General features: G+C 34.9%; 2 long non-coding RNA genes across 2 annotated transcripts in view; one reads left to right on the forward strand and one right to left on the reverse strand.

The window, feature by feature from the left end:
• The window catches only part of LOC123658348, a 20,218-nt gene extending 16,241 nt beyond the window's left edge, over nt 1-3,977 (reverse strand). The window contains exon 1 of the long non-coding RNA XR_006743860.1: nt 3,965-3,977. This is a non-coding gene — a long non-coding RNA (uncharacterized LOC123658348). The remainder of the gene's footprint in view (nt 1-3,964) is intronic.
• LOC123658347 overlaps nt 1-13,882 on the forward strand; it is a 16,956-nt gene extending 3,074 nt beyond the window's left edge. Inside the window, exons 2-4 of the long non-coding RNA XR_006743859.1 lie at nt 4,706-4,713; nt 11,748-11,757; nt 13,872-13,882. This is a non-coding gene — a long non-coding RNA (uncharacterized LOC123658347). The remainder of the gene's footprint in view (nt 1-4,705; nt 4,714-11,747; nt 11,758-13,871) is intronic.
• The last annotated feature ends 1,810 nt before the right edge of the window (nt 13,883-15,692 follow it).

The following is a 15,692-nucleotide window of genomic DNA, read 5'->3' on the forward strand; positions in this document are numbered from 1 at the left end:
CAGATTATTCATTGTTTTAAAATAAATAGTAATAATCACATTGTAAACACGAGAAGGAATAACAAAATTGTAAGTTTCCGACTACGCAAAGTAAACGTCTCCTTTCTGGGATATGGTATTCGCATGTATAATAAAATCGCACAAACAATTTTGGAATTGTCTCATCATTAATATAAAGTTTTTATTTAAAAAAAAATAATAGACAAAGCTTATTAGTTGGTACAGGATTACATAGTTGATAAAGATGTGTGGACTTAGTGACGCTGTATTTCATGCCACATGTTACTAATTTTGTACTAAAACACGGTTTATATATTATTTTTCAAAAGAGTAACTGCGGAGTTTCTTGCCGATTCTTCTCTGCAGAAGTTACAAAAAAAAAAAAAAAAATACAAAAATAATAATTTATTTTTTAAGTTTTAAATTGTAAAATGACGATAAATTTTGCCACGACGCTCATTGGTCTAAAAATTAACCAATGCACATAAATTACTCGTGGGTTGCAGATAAACCTTTATCGTCATTAGATATTTGCCCAATAATAAAATTATAACTAGTTTTCACTCTAAGTAAGTTAATAGCTATCTTGAAATAAATCAAGTTTAAATTTCAAATTCCAATATTTTAAAGGATAAATTTGAAATAATGTAAAGAAATAAAACAAGCTCAAATTTACTAGAGGAATTATATTAAGTTTAATTATATTTAAGGTATTAAGTTGTATTTCGCATAAATTAGGAGTCCTTGTAACATCGTTTGATTTATATATTTAAACAGAAAGTAAAATATATCTTTATACATTCAGACCCACGAAAATGGATTAGGGTACCTACGGTAAATATTGTAACATGTGGAGCAAAGTGGTCTTTGAGCGACCCTAGGGTACATTTTATTGACTAACATACTTTTCTTGTTTATTCAGGAATATATATTTAGTAAAACCTTACTCGTGTATACAAAATTTAAATTGAGACCCATTTCCTAACAAATTATTTTAAAATAATTCATTTTGTTTACAGTGGCTAAATGATACAATGACGATAATATTATTTCACAATATTAAATATTTTGTTATGACAAAAACGTTATCGCGCTAATATTTGGCTTAAGAACGAACAAAGGATTGTTCCTAGGAAACAATAATTCCAGGCACAAAGGAAAACGCTTCGTATAGCGTTATCATAGTCGAATATCTGATGTCGAACAATTTGTCTCTTCGATATCGCGTCAAAGGACACTTTGTCTGTCCACCGCCAACAACGCAACCCCGGCTACGGTGCTCGTCAGCACGTTATCGCACATGTACAATAATACAAACAAGTTTGTGGTGACGCAGCTTTTGTTTACAATTTAAAGCGACAAATAGCTGCATATCCTAATCCTAAACAAATATAAGCAGGTCCCCAATACATTTTCCATCTCTCGCGTGGCTCTGGGTCGTGGAAATCCACCACTTTTAGAGACACAATGAGAAACGGTAAGGTAACGATTAAATCGCGCAGTCGCTAGCAATAATATAAACAACTGATTAAGCCGGGCTCGCGATCACAAAAGGAGACATTAGTTAAGGGCCAGTCTCACTGCGTAACCAACCGATAATAGCAGGAAATGATAGCCAGAAACTGTTGCAGTATGCACGAATGGTTAAAAGGAAAACGTCTGATTACTTGTGGGTGTGCCTTTGGAGCTGTATTAGCCTATTGTTTGTTCTTATTAGTCATTAATTTTACTGCGTTGTCGTGTAACACCTGAAAAGGATTTCAATTTTGAGATAAATACTTGCTTTTACACGCTTTTGGAATATATTATTTATTTAAATTAACAAGCATCAGACGAACCAACAGTATGGACTTCAATAGATTATTAAAAATTCGAAATATAAAAGGTGTGAAAAAATATACATATATAGTACCTGTACGACATGACAAAAAAAAACGGACATATAAAACCTAACTACAGAGTTAGTGAATTAAATCTTTGTAATGTACAAAAGCAATAAGATAATTAAAAATAAGCAATAATCGAGCGTTCTTAAGAATTCTAGACAGGGTGCTTATAATTAGGAGGAGAAATGCACGACCACGCGACTTGAGCGATAAAGCGTACTCAAGTCATAAATATACGGCGAAGTATAGAACTTTATACATTACTTTATATTTGATATTTGTATAATTGTAGTAGGTACTTATATATTTCGTACGTTTAAGGCATGTGCTAAAATTGCTACATCAAGTTTTTCTATGTGCAATACATAGGATACAATTAAAGTACTAAATTCATAGGCAAATATGCAGCCGAATCGTAGGTGGTGATTATCAGATGCCGTCAACTTCGCAGTATGTACAATAAACATATTTACTATCTTCTTGTTCATAAAGCAAACTTGCTCTGCTGAGAATTGTGTCAGATGAGTTTAAACGTGACTTTATTTAAAGTCTTAGGTATTTTGACGACGCGTTAGCGCAACGATTACAGCGCTCTCTTATGGCGCTGGCGGTTGCCATTTCGATCTCCGCACATGGCATATATTTATTTATATTGACCATACAGACGTTTGCCGTGGTCTGGAGGTTTCTGACTCTGTATTGTTTCTTTTTGGATTCCCGGCACAGGAGTACAATCCTAGTTGAGTTGAGGTCCGTTGAGTGTAAGGCGTATAGTTATATGTATATTTTAAAAGACAAAATGAAAATAACGCTTATAACTTGCACCAAGTCTAATTATACAGCGCTATCGCATCGCGCACTCGCTAATTTCCGTGGACCGCTCGCCTTTCGTCCGACAACTTCTAGACCGTAGACGTGATCACGGGACAGATACCGGATGATTTATTCATTATACTCCGCTTAAATTTGCCTGATTTATGAAAACGTAATTTTGAAATACTCCTAAATATTATAAATATACACATGTATTTATCGAAAAAAAAAATGTAGCTATATCAGCCGACTGTTGCCTATAACACAAGTATAAAGTTGTTTACCATAGGAACAAAAGACCGTGTGTGTATGTTCTAGAACTTGGTGAACTCTATACTGACCTAATAGCTCTTATTACCAATGTTCTTTTTGGCGATACATTAATTGGTTGGTAAAATGGTTACAAGTCCCGGTAATTGCTAATGGGCTCACCCGCCATTTTGGTGACATCAGCTCATAACAATATCTTTAAAAAATCTTTAGTAAGTATATCGAGCTGGAGAGTATTGGTTTGAACTAAACATTTGCTTTTTTTGTTTAATATACTGAAAATTTATTCAATTATATAGTTTCCTTTGTTCAATAAGAGATGTAGTTTGATTAGATTCTTTATAATACTACAATTAAATTACACATATTATACCGCCACATAGGCTAATGCTAAAAAATGCACAATTTACACGTTCACTGTAACAAGTACCGTTTTTATTTTATATTTATTTTAATCCCTTCTGTTCTAAGGACGCCAACCAGGAATAGCGAACACATGAAAAACAACTTTTAGGTATTGACATCACATCAAATTTTAATTTCAGAATCACATCATCTCTAAGGTAAAGCAGTTGCCAAAGCAATTCTAGGTATTCTGAACAAAGAAACTCAAGTCATACAGCTGGTACTCAATTTATATGAAATTCAGGTTTATACTAACGTGAACTGCAGACTCAATGAATCTTATCCCTTCAGCCTGATACAGTCCACTGCTGGACATAGGCCTCCACAAGTTCGTGCCAAAAATGGCGTGAACTCATGTGTTTTGCCCATAGTCACCACGCTGGGAAGGCGAGTTGGCGACCGCAAGGCTGGCTTTGTCGCACCGAAGACGCTGCTGCTCATCTTTGGCCTGTGTATTTCAAAGCCAGCAGTTGGATGGTTATCTCACCATCAATCGGCTTTTTAAGTTCCACTGTAGTAGTGGAACTGTGTTATCCCTTAGTCGCCTCTTACAACATCCTCGGTAAGAGAGGCACCACCACACACCACACCAGCCACACAGCAATGAATCTTATACAAGTAAAAAATTTCTGTTTATCGATTTTACACAAATTTGGAGATTGTGATCAGAAACTTCACAATCTTTTTTTCCTTTGTCTTTCTACAACAACCATGTTTATAAACACATATGTTTTATCTTATTATATATTTTTGGACTCATAGTTAAAATAATTAAAACCTAGGATATCATTAAAAATTAAAATAACTTGATTACAAATAATACAGTCGACTTTAAGGTACGGCATCTTTTGATAATATAACTATTCTATTTTTATACCAAGTTGTAGGGATATAATTTTTATATTGACATAAAGTGAGCACAAAACAATCTACAAAATAAAATATGAATCTGAAAATTTCCAAAATATTAACTGAAACGTTACATTTTTATCTCACATTTAATAGCAAACAAGGAAAAACATTTACGGTGTATACGACATGATAATCCTGGCAGACATCGCAGGACGTCCGGACGAGACGTCCCGGTCCGGTCCCGGATAAGATTCTGATACACCCGATCTCGGGCAGATTGTTGTCGCTGATTTGTTGGGACAATGGACGCCATATCTTTGCGTTTATTCTACAGCCGGCTGACACCTTTTGTATCAATGACGGAATTATTTCTTTTAAAAGTGTAACACAGTTTCGCTCGGTGAGTTTGCTCTTTTATTTTATCTTTCAATGTATCTGAAGAGTGATAACAAACGAGTTGTGAGATTCTTCTTTAAAAGTTTAAATTGTCATTTTATTTCATAGTTTTTCTCATATTAATAAGAGAAAGATCTATTGGATTGCATCGAAAGTTATGATATATTCAGAATTTGATTGAAATTTTGATTCTTTTTAAACTTCTTAAACAAATTGAAAATAAATTATTTGTTTTATTATCTACATAATTATAAAGATAAAAGATAGATAATATATATGCTAAATTGTATATCTCATTTTTTTATTCTATCGACTATGATATCAAATATTCCAAATGTTTGTACTATTTAAAACTAACTGACCCAAATGAAGTTTTCGTGTCAACTTGCGAAATTTCACGTTTGAATCGTTATTTTTTCTGAATTTTTTGAATTTTCTGCGCAATTTTCTTATTTTATCGTTCCATAAGAATATAAAATATCGATTCAACCTGTAACATGCTCCATGCAACCACTGCTGGTCTTAAGTCTCTTTTTCCACGTAAGAGAATTTAACTTTAATCTACCACACTGCTCCGCTGTGGGTTGGAGGATATGTTCCCTACTATAAGTAATGATTGCTATCAGTTACTTATTGTAACAACCGGGACCGGCTTATTGTGCTCTCCGAGGCACTACACACCCACAAGGACAGACGTCCAAACCGGAACGAAATATTTGTACAAATACAAATATCTATCCCGAGCGGGAATAGAACCCGCAAACAGTCGGTGTTTTGGGCGACTTAACGCACCTTTATATCAGAACGGTGATTATATACATACTTAGAAAATTAGTAAAAAAACGAACTATATCGATCGAGCCGTTTTCGAGTTTTGTGCTTAGCAACAAATGTAGCAATTCATTTTCACTTTAATAAATTACAGTGTATAACGTAAAAAAATATTTTCTTAACTTCACCTATGGACATAGTGTGACTAGTCTTCTATGTAGGTACCCTACAGCTACCCTCAACCCAGGCTTCATTTCGTACTGTTGTAATTATATTATAAGTACGAGCACACGTGTGAAGTAAAGCAAAAGTAATTTACCATCACGGTAATCTTTTACTGATAACCAAAATAAAACGAAGAAAAAACTCAAACAGAAATCTTGTATGGAAATAAAAAAAAGAAGAAAAGTATTATTATGAAGTATTTAAAGAATTTTTATTTTTCCAAAAAAGCTAAGGACAGATTAATTTTCGGACACCAAGTTCCTACATATAAATTTTCTTTTGATATATTTAAAACCGTTTGCATAATCAACGCAACCAAGCATTAACAGAAATAAGTATTTCTGACATACTTGTAAGTAATGGAACAAACACTTATTTAATAGTAAAAATAACAGGTCATACCAGTAAATTCTTAACATACCAAATATTATCTGGTCTCATACATTATACGTATACCGCTCTATTTATTCATATCAAAGGTCTTATAAGGGCCGAAACATATTCACAGAGTGACAATTCAGCGTGTAGCCGAAAAAAAAAACCGCTCGCCCATCGCTATGTGACGCTACCTGAGACTCGGAACAGAAATAAAACAGAAATGGTATTAAAGAAGTTTCATAAGACTAGGTGACGCAAATAAATTGATAAAACTTGGGTTGTATAGAAGGAATAGACATTCCTTCAATAGACTTAAGTTCGCTCATTGTACTATACAATCTGTATACCAACCTTAAAATTATGTTTAAAGTGTATTATTGTGGGTGGTTGTGTGTAAAATAAAGTATAAATAAAAATAAAATAAAATTAACATACTTCAAGCTGCAATATCCCACTGCTGAACGTAGGCCTCCTTTTCCTTATAGGAGAAGGATCAGAGCTTACGATGCTCCAATGTGGGTTGGCATATATCCTGACTAGAAAAAAGGTCAAGCTCAACCAGATCATGTATCTGGACCGGATCAGGATAGAATGAGGCATGCCAGATCCGGCAAGCTCTATCAGGACCAGGTCTGGTCCAGACAAGGATATCCTGATGTAAAATATAATCAAGTATGGTAAGGCATACTGGATCAGGACCCAGTTCGGTCCAGATAAGGACAGCCTGGTGTAAAATATAATCAAGTATGGTAAGGCATACTCGATCAGGACCCGGTCCGGTCCAGATCAGGATAGCCTGAAAGAAATTACGCGAACTGAGCCTGAATCGCGCTATCAATGCTTTTAAGCGCACTTAGTATATATACAGTTATCAGGACAGTCCATTTCTACACAGTGGAGCAGTCGTAAGTAGTAGGAAGTAGTTAATTAGTAGTTAATTATTAGATGTTAATAAATAAAATTTAATTAATAATAATAATTAATAATATAAAAAAAAACAAAAATAATTGATATTTTAAGTAAAAAAATAAATAAATAATACATTAGAAAAAATAAACGGAAAAAAATATCATAATAATTATGTCAAGTAACATATTTATAATCTCAATTCGCTTTTTTTTTTCAAGAAATACATTCGTGTTTTTTAAAAGGACCGGATCGAACCGACTGATCAGGATGAGATGATATTTTCTGATCTGGACCCGATCAGGAAATCTCATCTCATCCTGATCACGTTCAGACAAAACTTCTGCGTTACATACCTTACCCGGTCCAGATCAGGCATACCCGGTCCGGTCCTTCTAAGGAACACGAAAAAATTTCTATTCGGGTATATTCGCTAATATGAGTAACGATCGCTATCAGGTGTAAATGATGACAATCGGGACCGACAGCTTAACGTGCTCTCCATGGTACGCTAGGGAGACTCACAAGTACTAATAACCAGACCAGAAAAAAATATTTGTAGAATTTATTCCGAGCAGGAATCAAACCCGCGACCGTCGATGATTAGGCGCTGGTGACACGGCCGACCCGTGCGTATACTATTAATTTACTGAATAAAGTTTGATATATTATATGTACTTTCATCACAAATACCATTTATGATAATACAACCACAGTCACATCACTAAATAACACACAAACACAGACATACCATCACATTACGTGACTGCGGAATGAAACTATTAATTTCAACATTTAACGCTGTAGTTTTATCTCTAGAGCTATTGTTTCGATTACAGAGTAGATACATATTCTATTGTACCCTTTGTTCTATGATTAGCAAAAACTATTGCATCTCACGCATCGCAGTCCCGAAGTGAAACCCTCATTGATTATTCACAAAATTCTTCTTTTTCAGTGTCGAGAAACGAAGCCTTATACGGAGAAAAAACATGAACCACCTTCGAAAACTTTAAGTATTCTATAGTTATGGCGGTTATAAATACCAATTTATATGTACGAACAAATGAGGAAGTAAAAATGAAAATAAAAGATACCAACAGAGAAATATATCACTTATAAAAATCAAAAGTACTGCAAAAATAATTTAGAGACACACGCGCAAATTATTCAAAACAAATGTGACAATTTGCAGGTTTTACCGTGTCAACGGTGTCTTCGTGACATTGTGATTCTATTATTAAATGTATCAGCCGGTTTAACGTGTTTGAGCACTTGAAATACTTTTTTATAAGTCCGTAACTTTAAAATATAGCTGTTATTAATAATATAAACTTTGAATTGAATTTACTTAGGTGGCTGATATCTTATCTGCGTGATCGGTCACAGGCTGTGGCGATTAAGGGTTACACCTCTTCGTTTGTTCCAATTACTTCTGGAGTACCACAGGGCTCACATTTAGGACCTCTACTATTTAATGTATTTGTTAATGACATTGATAAGTGCTTTTTGAATTTAAATGTAATATTATATGCGGATGATACAAAAAATTTTAAAATTATAAAGAATAAAAAAGATTGTGATGAATTGCAGGATGATTTAAATAGACTTGAACAATACTGTAGATTTAATAGCTTGTATTTGAATTTAGAAAAATGTTGTACAATTACATTTTCGAGAAAGAGAGAACATATCTTGTATAATTACTCAATCTCTAACGCCAGTTTAAAAAGAGTTACGGAGGTAAGGGATCTGGGAGTTCAGTTGGATAGCAAGCTCATTTTTGACCAGCATATAGACAAGATAACAACCAAGTCGTATAGAATGTTGGGCTTTATATTTAGGCAAGGGATGGTTTTTAAAAATGCTCAGACCTTAATCCTCCTGTATAATGCATATGTTAGATCAAATTTGGAATACGCATCTACCGTTTGGAATCCTCAATATAAGAAATACATAGACATAATTGAAGGAATACAAAATAAATTCGTTAAAAGGTGTGCCGGACATGTGGACTATGGGGGTATCGTATTTTAGCTTCTTGGTCATTACCATCGCATTGGTTTTATGCGGTGCGAAGTTCAATTTATTACGTTTACCCCAGTCCTGTACGGCCGCTAAGGTGGTTTCAGCCGAAGCTTGCAGGTTGCTGGTTTTCTGGCTCGAGAAAACGAGGACCACATCGTACGCAAAGGCTTGGCAGTACACTCCCATGCTTTGTACCTCTCTCAGAAGCGAATCCAGGATAAGGTTCCAGAAGGTCGGTCCACCTATGGATCCCTGGACACATCCCTTCGTGGTTTCCCTCTCACAGGATGCTCTGGCATAGTTTACTATGACTCTTCGGTCCTTCAGATATGAGTCGACCAAGGCGTATAGGTTCCTCGGGCAATGTTTTTCTACTAGCTGTTTCTTGAGAGCTGGCCACCATGCGTTATCGAAGGCGCCCTCTATATCGAGCGATACCAGAAGTACTATCTTTTTTAATTTAATTTCCCTCCTGATATGCCCGACTAAGTCGTAGAGGGCGTCCTCCGTTCCCTTTTGTGGCATGAATCCATACTGGCTGCGGTGCAGCGTAGGGAATAGTCTCCACTGAAGTCTACCTATTAACATTTTCTCGACTGTCTTTCCGAGTATCGACAGGAGTCCGATAGGTCTGTAGGACTTCGGGTGGGTGTAGTCTTCCTTGGCTGGTTTGCGGAGAATGCATACGTGGGCGACTTTCCACTGCTTGGGGAAGTGAGACAGCGATAGACATTTATTTGCCAATGCTAAAAACAACCTTACATCGCAGTTTATTGCCACCCTGCATATGTCAGATGTTAGTCCATCCGGACCTGGAGCTTTCTTTGGATTTTGGTTCAAGAGAACTTGTTCCAGCTCGGCAGCTGTAAAAGGTGGATCATCATCCGAAAGGTCTTGTAGCTCCGCAGGAGTTCTGTATTCTACGGCCTCTCTGACCTGTTTGTGATAGGCAGTTTCGGTTGTCACAGAGTCCATCGGGTAGAACGTGTTTGCTAGGAGTTCAGCCGATTGATCCGGATCTCCCGGATCCCCCTCTGTCACTCGGACAAGGTATTGTGGCAACTCATTTCTCGCAAGGTCATGTAAAGTATATGACGACCGGTATAATGACATCGACTTGTTCAGCAGTGGGTTCAATGAGTACAAATACTTTTTGAAAGGGAAAAATAAAACTAATCGAAATATAGTGTAGTAGTGTTCGATTTGTATAATGTATATTTGTCTTTGTTTTTTTTTTTAATGTTATATATACGTCCTGAGTACATCTATATTTTATTGTATTGTGTAGTTTGTATAAATTATAGTTATTGTATTGTCTAATTTATTTGTTCATAGTTTTAAGTGGAAACTTTGTTGGCTTGATTATTGATATTTGCAAGTGAGTTAATATTTATTTCCCACAGCTTATGGAAATATTACACACATCCACTGCCAATGGGTACGCTACATAACATACTGTTAAAATATTTGAATATCATTCTTATTTTCGGTATTGTACAGGAAATTTACAAAAGGTACCTGAATGAGTAGAGTGATGTATTGTAGGGATGGTTAATCTAGACGCGGTTTCGTAAATCTGCGGAATAGTCCCTATAATATGATGTAACTTTAATACAAATATAGATAATTTCATACATTCGCTAATCTGTTCGTGTCTCAATCTTTGCTTAAATCTTGCCTACACTGCGTCAAAAATGTACTTAAACATAGGTAAGCAGTTTTAAGTTTGCAAAGACGATGACAATAAAACTTTATTTGAGTTCGAAAATGTTTACATAAAACAAAAACACAACTCGGGAACATAAAAACGACACGTATGTTATTTAAAAGACGTCGAGAGTTTTTCTGAAAGCAGATTATTTAGAATACGAACTGTCTGACTTTTAGTTACAACATGCTTGTACATGACAGTCAAATGAGTGTTATTAATCTCTGACTACGTGAATTACAACTTAATGATGAGATATTCTCTTACCTTGTTCAACTTTTAAATTTGTGTAAGAATAACAATATATATACTTATTATCTAATATCATTAGCAATTAAGAATAGTAACACATAATTAGTCCAAATTTGTCACAAGATTTTTGTTTTAAAAAAAAAAAAACAAAACTTAAAAATAAAGTTTAGTAGTCGTGACTTAGCTTTCATTCCCAGTTTCACATGCTTAAAATAAAATTTTCGAAAATAATTTCGCATTTTCCGTAATTTAATCAATCAGGCCAACGTTATTAACATGTAAGCATATTGTTTGGAGCGAAAAACTATTCAACTTAAAAATATTTAATTTCATTTTTAATTTTCCCATTTAATTCATAAATACGAGAGCAAAACACAAAACGAATCGAGCCATTCAAAAATATATTACATTCTCGCTCACCAAACATAACGGCTTACATCCTGGCAAGAAACGAAAAGTAAATACGCACACTCGAGCTTCATATTCTGAATATTCATTGTTGTACGAACAATAATTTGCAAACGAAGCTCATAAGCACGTTAAGACGCGATGGGATCAAATAACGTTGGTTTAGAGAGGCATTAGGCTTTCACGTGTAATCCTTTTCCCTTAGTTGGATTACTATTGGTGGCCTACCTTAAGTACATTCCGACTGACATCGAGTTTGTATCTTTGATACGACGCTTGTTCGTTTGATATCGGGACTTTATAAGTCTCCGTTGTTATAGTAACCGAGATCCTCGTATTTCTATTTCAGTTCAAAGAGAGATAATCTCATGATAATAAAGGATCGAAAAGATTCAATGTTTTTATAACAATTTATTACTAATGTTATTATTATTTGTTCTATTGTAGAGAACTTCGCTCGTAGAGGACACTTTTATCAAAGGACCCCTTGAATATACTCGTTATTTGATCGAATATAGATAAAAATAAATAATCTCCGTTCGTATAAAATTTAGATAGGTAACTATTAGTTTAATTAAAGAAAATCTTCCGCTAATGTAGCAAAGATAAACGTAAAGAGAAATTGAACGCCGGCGTTACAATTAATTACTGCATTAAAATACCTTCAATTAAAATAATGAAATTCAATGAGAGCACTACAGTTTCGTATTAAATGCATTATTTCAGAGCCATCATGAGATACGATGTGTGCTCATTATTTTATAAAACGATAATTTTTAATGAATTCTACGTCGGCCGTGAGTGTTTCAGAATTTCATTGTATTGTATTTAACTTTAAGAATTACCATTACTATTCCTACTATCATCACAACTACAATAAAAAAAACAGTTAATATTGCATGTTTCAAATATATATTAACGATTAATCTTACATGGGAATAAAACGCTGGTATTTTATTTCAAACGTCGAACTTAACGTAAACTTTACGTACATAGACCTGCTTGAAGCAACGTTTCAGGTATCAAAGTTCTAGTATATACACAATCTAATCCGGGTACGATCAGAGTCCCTCATTAACGAGATTTATGGATGAAACATAGGCTATCCGACGACGTCGTGCTACGTCTTATTTACAGTGGTCAGATTGCGAAGATACAGCGCTGGTGTCTTGTGGAGAAAAAACAATAAAAATATATTGACTACTTACAATGAAGATTAAAATACGCAGACAGATAGATATAATGATATAAAATATAGATATAATTTAACAGTTATTGAGAACTTAAAAGAAACATTTGTTATTGCTATTACGGCTAAAATAGAAATATTTACTTTGTGGTACTGTTTACGATAAGAAAGACAAAGTATCGATATAAGTTTTCGAATAGCTCCGAACCATTATAAGTAACAAAAGCGAAGAAGAATAATCTGTAGCGCACGTGAGATTTAGAAGCAGAGTCCATATAGCAATATCGGAGAGTTCGTGCGAACCGACCAAAGGCGGGCGCCTCGAATCTCGAATATCGACTCGCCTGTAATCCGATAATAATGAATAGAAAATAGTACGAGCATGCCCCAGTTGAAAGTTCCCGAACAACTGGAGGCACGAGAGTTTTATCGCGAGGCATAATTTGGCCTCACCGTCACGCGCTGTCCGCTCGAATTTATCGTAAAACTCGATAGTTCCCGAGGGTATTGTGAAGAAATTCACAATAACTCGACTCGGGTACAATCAGAAATCTATGAGTGTGCCATAAAAATGCCGCAGTAGCGGATAATTTAAACGGGCTAGCCATAACGTTGATTGTACGAGCGCACATTTCACGTTGTACGTTTTGAATGAAATAGCTATAAAGTTAAAGTGTGTATTTTGCATGTACTTTTGAACAACCATGATTTTTTTTTCCTCAATAAATATATGGATATTTAACAAATTTTAAAGTTTTATGACACTTTGTATATTTAGTCATATACAAAAAAAATATATAAATAAAGACGCCGCGTTGGCGCAACGGTCACAGCCTTGGATTGTGTCGGTTGCACTGGCGGTTGCGGGTTCGATCCCCGCACCTGACAAATATTTGTATTGGTCATACAGGTGTTTGCCGTGGTCTGGGTGTTTGTGCAGTTCTTGTGGGTCTCCCCACCGTGCCTCGGAGAGCACGTTAAGCCGTCGGTCCCGGTTGTTATCATGTACACCTGATAGCGATCGTTACTCATAGTAGGGAATATATCCGCCAACCCGCATTGGAGCAGCGTGGTGGATTAAGCTCTGATCCTTCTCCTACACGGGGAAAGAGGCCTATGTCCAGTAGTGGGATATTACAGGCTGAAGCGTAAATTAAAATTATTTAGTAAAGTACGATTCAAAATAAGGATTGTGTGCCACAAAAAACACCTATTTATTTATTTATTTATTTACAGAGAAAAAAATAGATACAATTTATGTGATAAACAGTGCAGCAAAAACAATTAACAGTTTAACAGTGCACTGTGTTGTGTTGTTTTTAAATTTGTACGTAAAATATTAGGATGAATTAAGAAGACCACGAATTTTGAGAAGTCTTCACAGTATTATGTTTTTTTCTTCACAGTGTTATATTCATATTTTAGATTTTTTTTTAAAACGACGATCCGTATCAGCATCTGGCCCAAAAACAGCAAGTACAAATTCACACAAGAACAATAATAGCCAAAAGCATAAATAACCCTGTAATAAAAATATCACATGCAAATCGCATATGCAATATATGTATATGTATAGAAAAAAAGAGAACTACATACTCTTGTGCGGTTAAATGTGACATGAAGTATTCGAAGGATACAAGCTTTACCCTGATCACGTATTTTAGTTTGAAATTCGAAAACGTAAATTCAGCGTCTGAATATAAAAATTCAAGGGGCGATGTGTGCAAGTGAAGGGGTACTGCGGATACCGGATGTTAAGGTCTTGCCGAAGAAATAGCGATTTAAAGTTTGTTAAAATATAAAATTGTTTTCTAATGTATCGTATGCGTTTTCTGAATTCATTGCTTCTCGGGAAGACTAAAAATGTAAAATATGTTTATTTAAAATATATAATATTTCTGTTAGAATTTATAGTTACTTTTTTTTTCATTTTGTTACTCCACGTTATTTTTTTTTATAATATTCAAAATAATAAATCCTTTCAGCCTATCACAGTCCACTGCTGGACATGGGCCTCAACAAGTTCGTGCCAAAAATGGCTCACTCGTGTGTTTTGCTCATAGTCACACTGGGCAGGCGGGTTGGTGACCGCAGGGCTGGCTTTGTTACACCGAAGATGCTGCTGCCCGTCTTCGGCCTGTGTATTTCATTGCCAGCAGTTGGATGGTTATCCCGCCACCGGTCGACTTTTTAAGTTCCAAGGTGGTAGTGGAACTGTGTTATCCCTTAGTCGCCTCTTACGATACCCACGGGAAGAAAGGGGTGGCTATATTCTTTACTACCGTAGCCACACAGCGAATAAATCAGTGTTATAAAAATATCTCGATATAAAAATATCAATTATCATTATTCTAATCTCGAAACAACTTTTAATTATTAAAAAATAAAGAACAATGCTACAGTAAATTAATAAAAAATATATTAACACGTTTTATTATTTTTGAAAAATGAATATAGTGTACCGAAAGTTTTCAATTAATAAAACGCTGTCACTTTGACGCATCTCAAACCAACCGCGTCGCCACTTACTGTCACCTACCCGCCGATTTACTGAAAATTGACATCTCACACCGACAGAGATCTCGCTTCTATCGAGGACACTTTATCTATTTTTATTTCGATGACAGAATTTACTCCCCATACACTCGCTTCATTAATGCCGCTTACAAGGCATTGCAATTTCTCCCTTAGGGCTTTTAGCGGATCAATTTTCTTTTCATAATACTTTTCACATACACTTTTTTCATACATTGAATTTATGTTTGTACGAATTGTACGTAATAACATTATTAAACAACAGATATAGGATATTATATTTATAATTGTATTACCTAAGCTCAAGTAATAAAGCTATTATTTAATGTTTGGTGATGATATATATTTCTCCAAACTTAATTCCAATCTACTCTCCTATAACACTTTTAGTAGCATCATAGTTGTGACTCCTTAGAAGTTACAATGTCCACAGATAAACCGATTGTTTATTTTACGGAGTTTCGTACAAATAAAATAAGCCGTACCTGTAATGTTAATATAATACGCAAACACACATACGCACAGCACTGTATCATTAGGACTTCCTAAAGTCTACACTACACACATTTTTAAAATTATCTCAAGATATTATAATTTAACACCTTGTCGTGTCCAATTTAAAATCATTCCAGCTGTTTCCACCTTTTAATGCATTAGCTGCTTATCTTAT

This window comes from Melitaea cinxia, chromosome 12, assembly GCF_905220565.1.
Source record: "Melitaea cinxia chromosome 12, ilMelCinx1.1, whole genome shotgun sequence".
In the NCBI taxonomy this organism is placed as follows: domain Eukaryota; kingdom Metazoa; phylum Arthropoda; class Insecta; order Lepidoptera; family Nymphalidae; genus Melitaea; species Melitaea cinxia.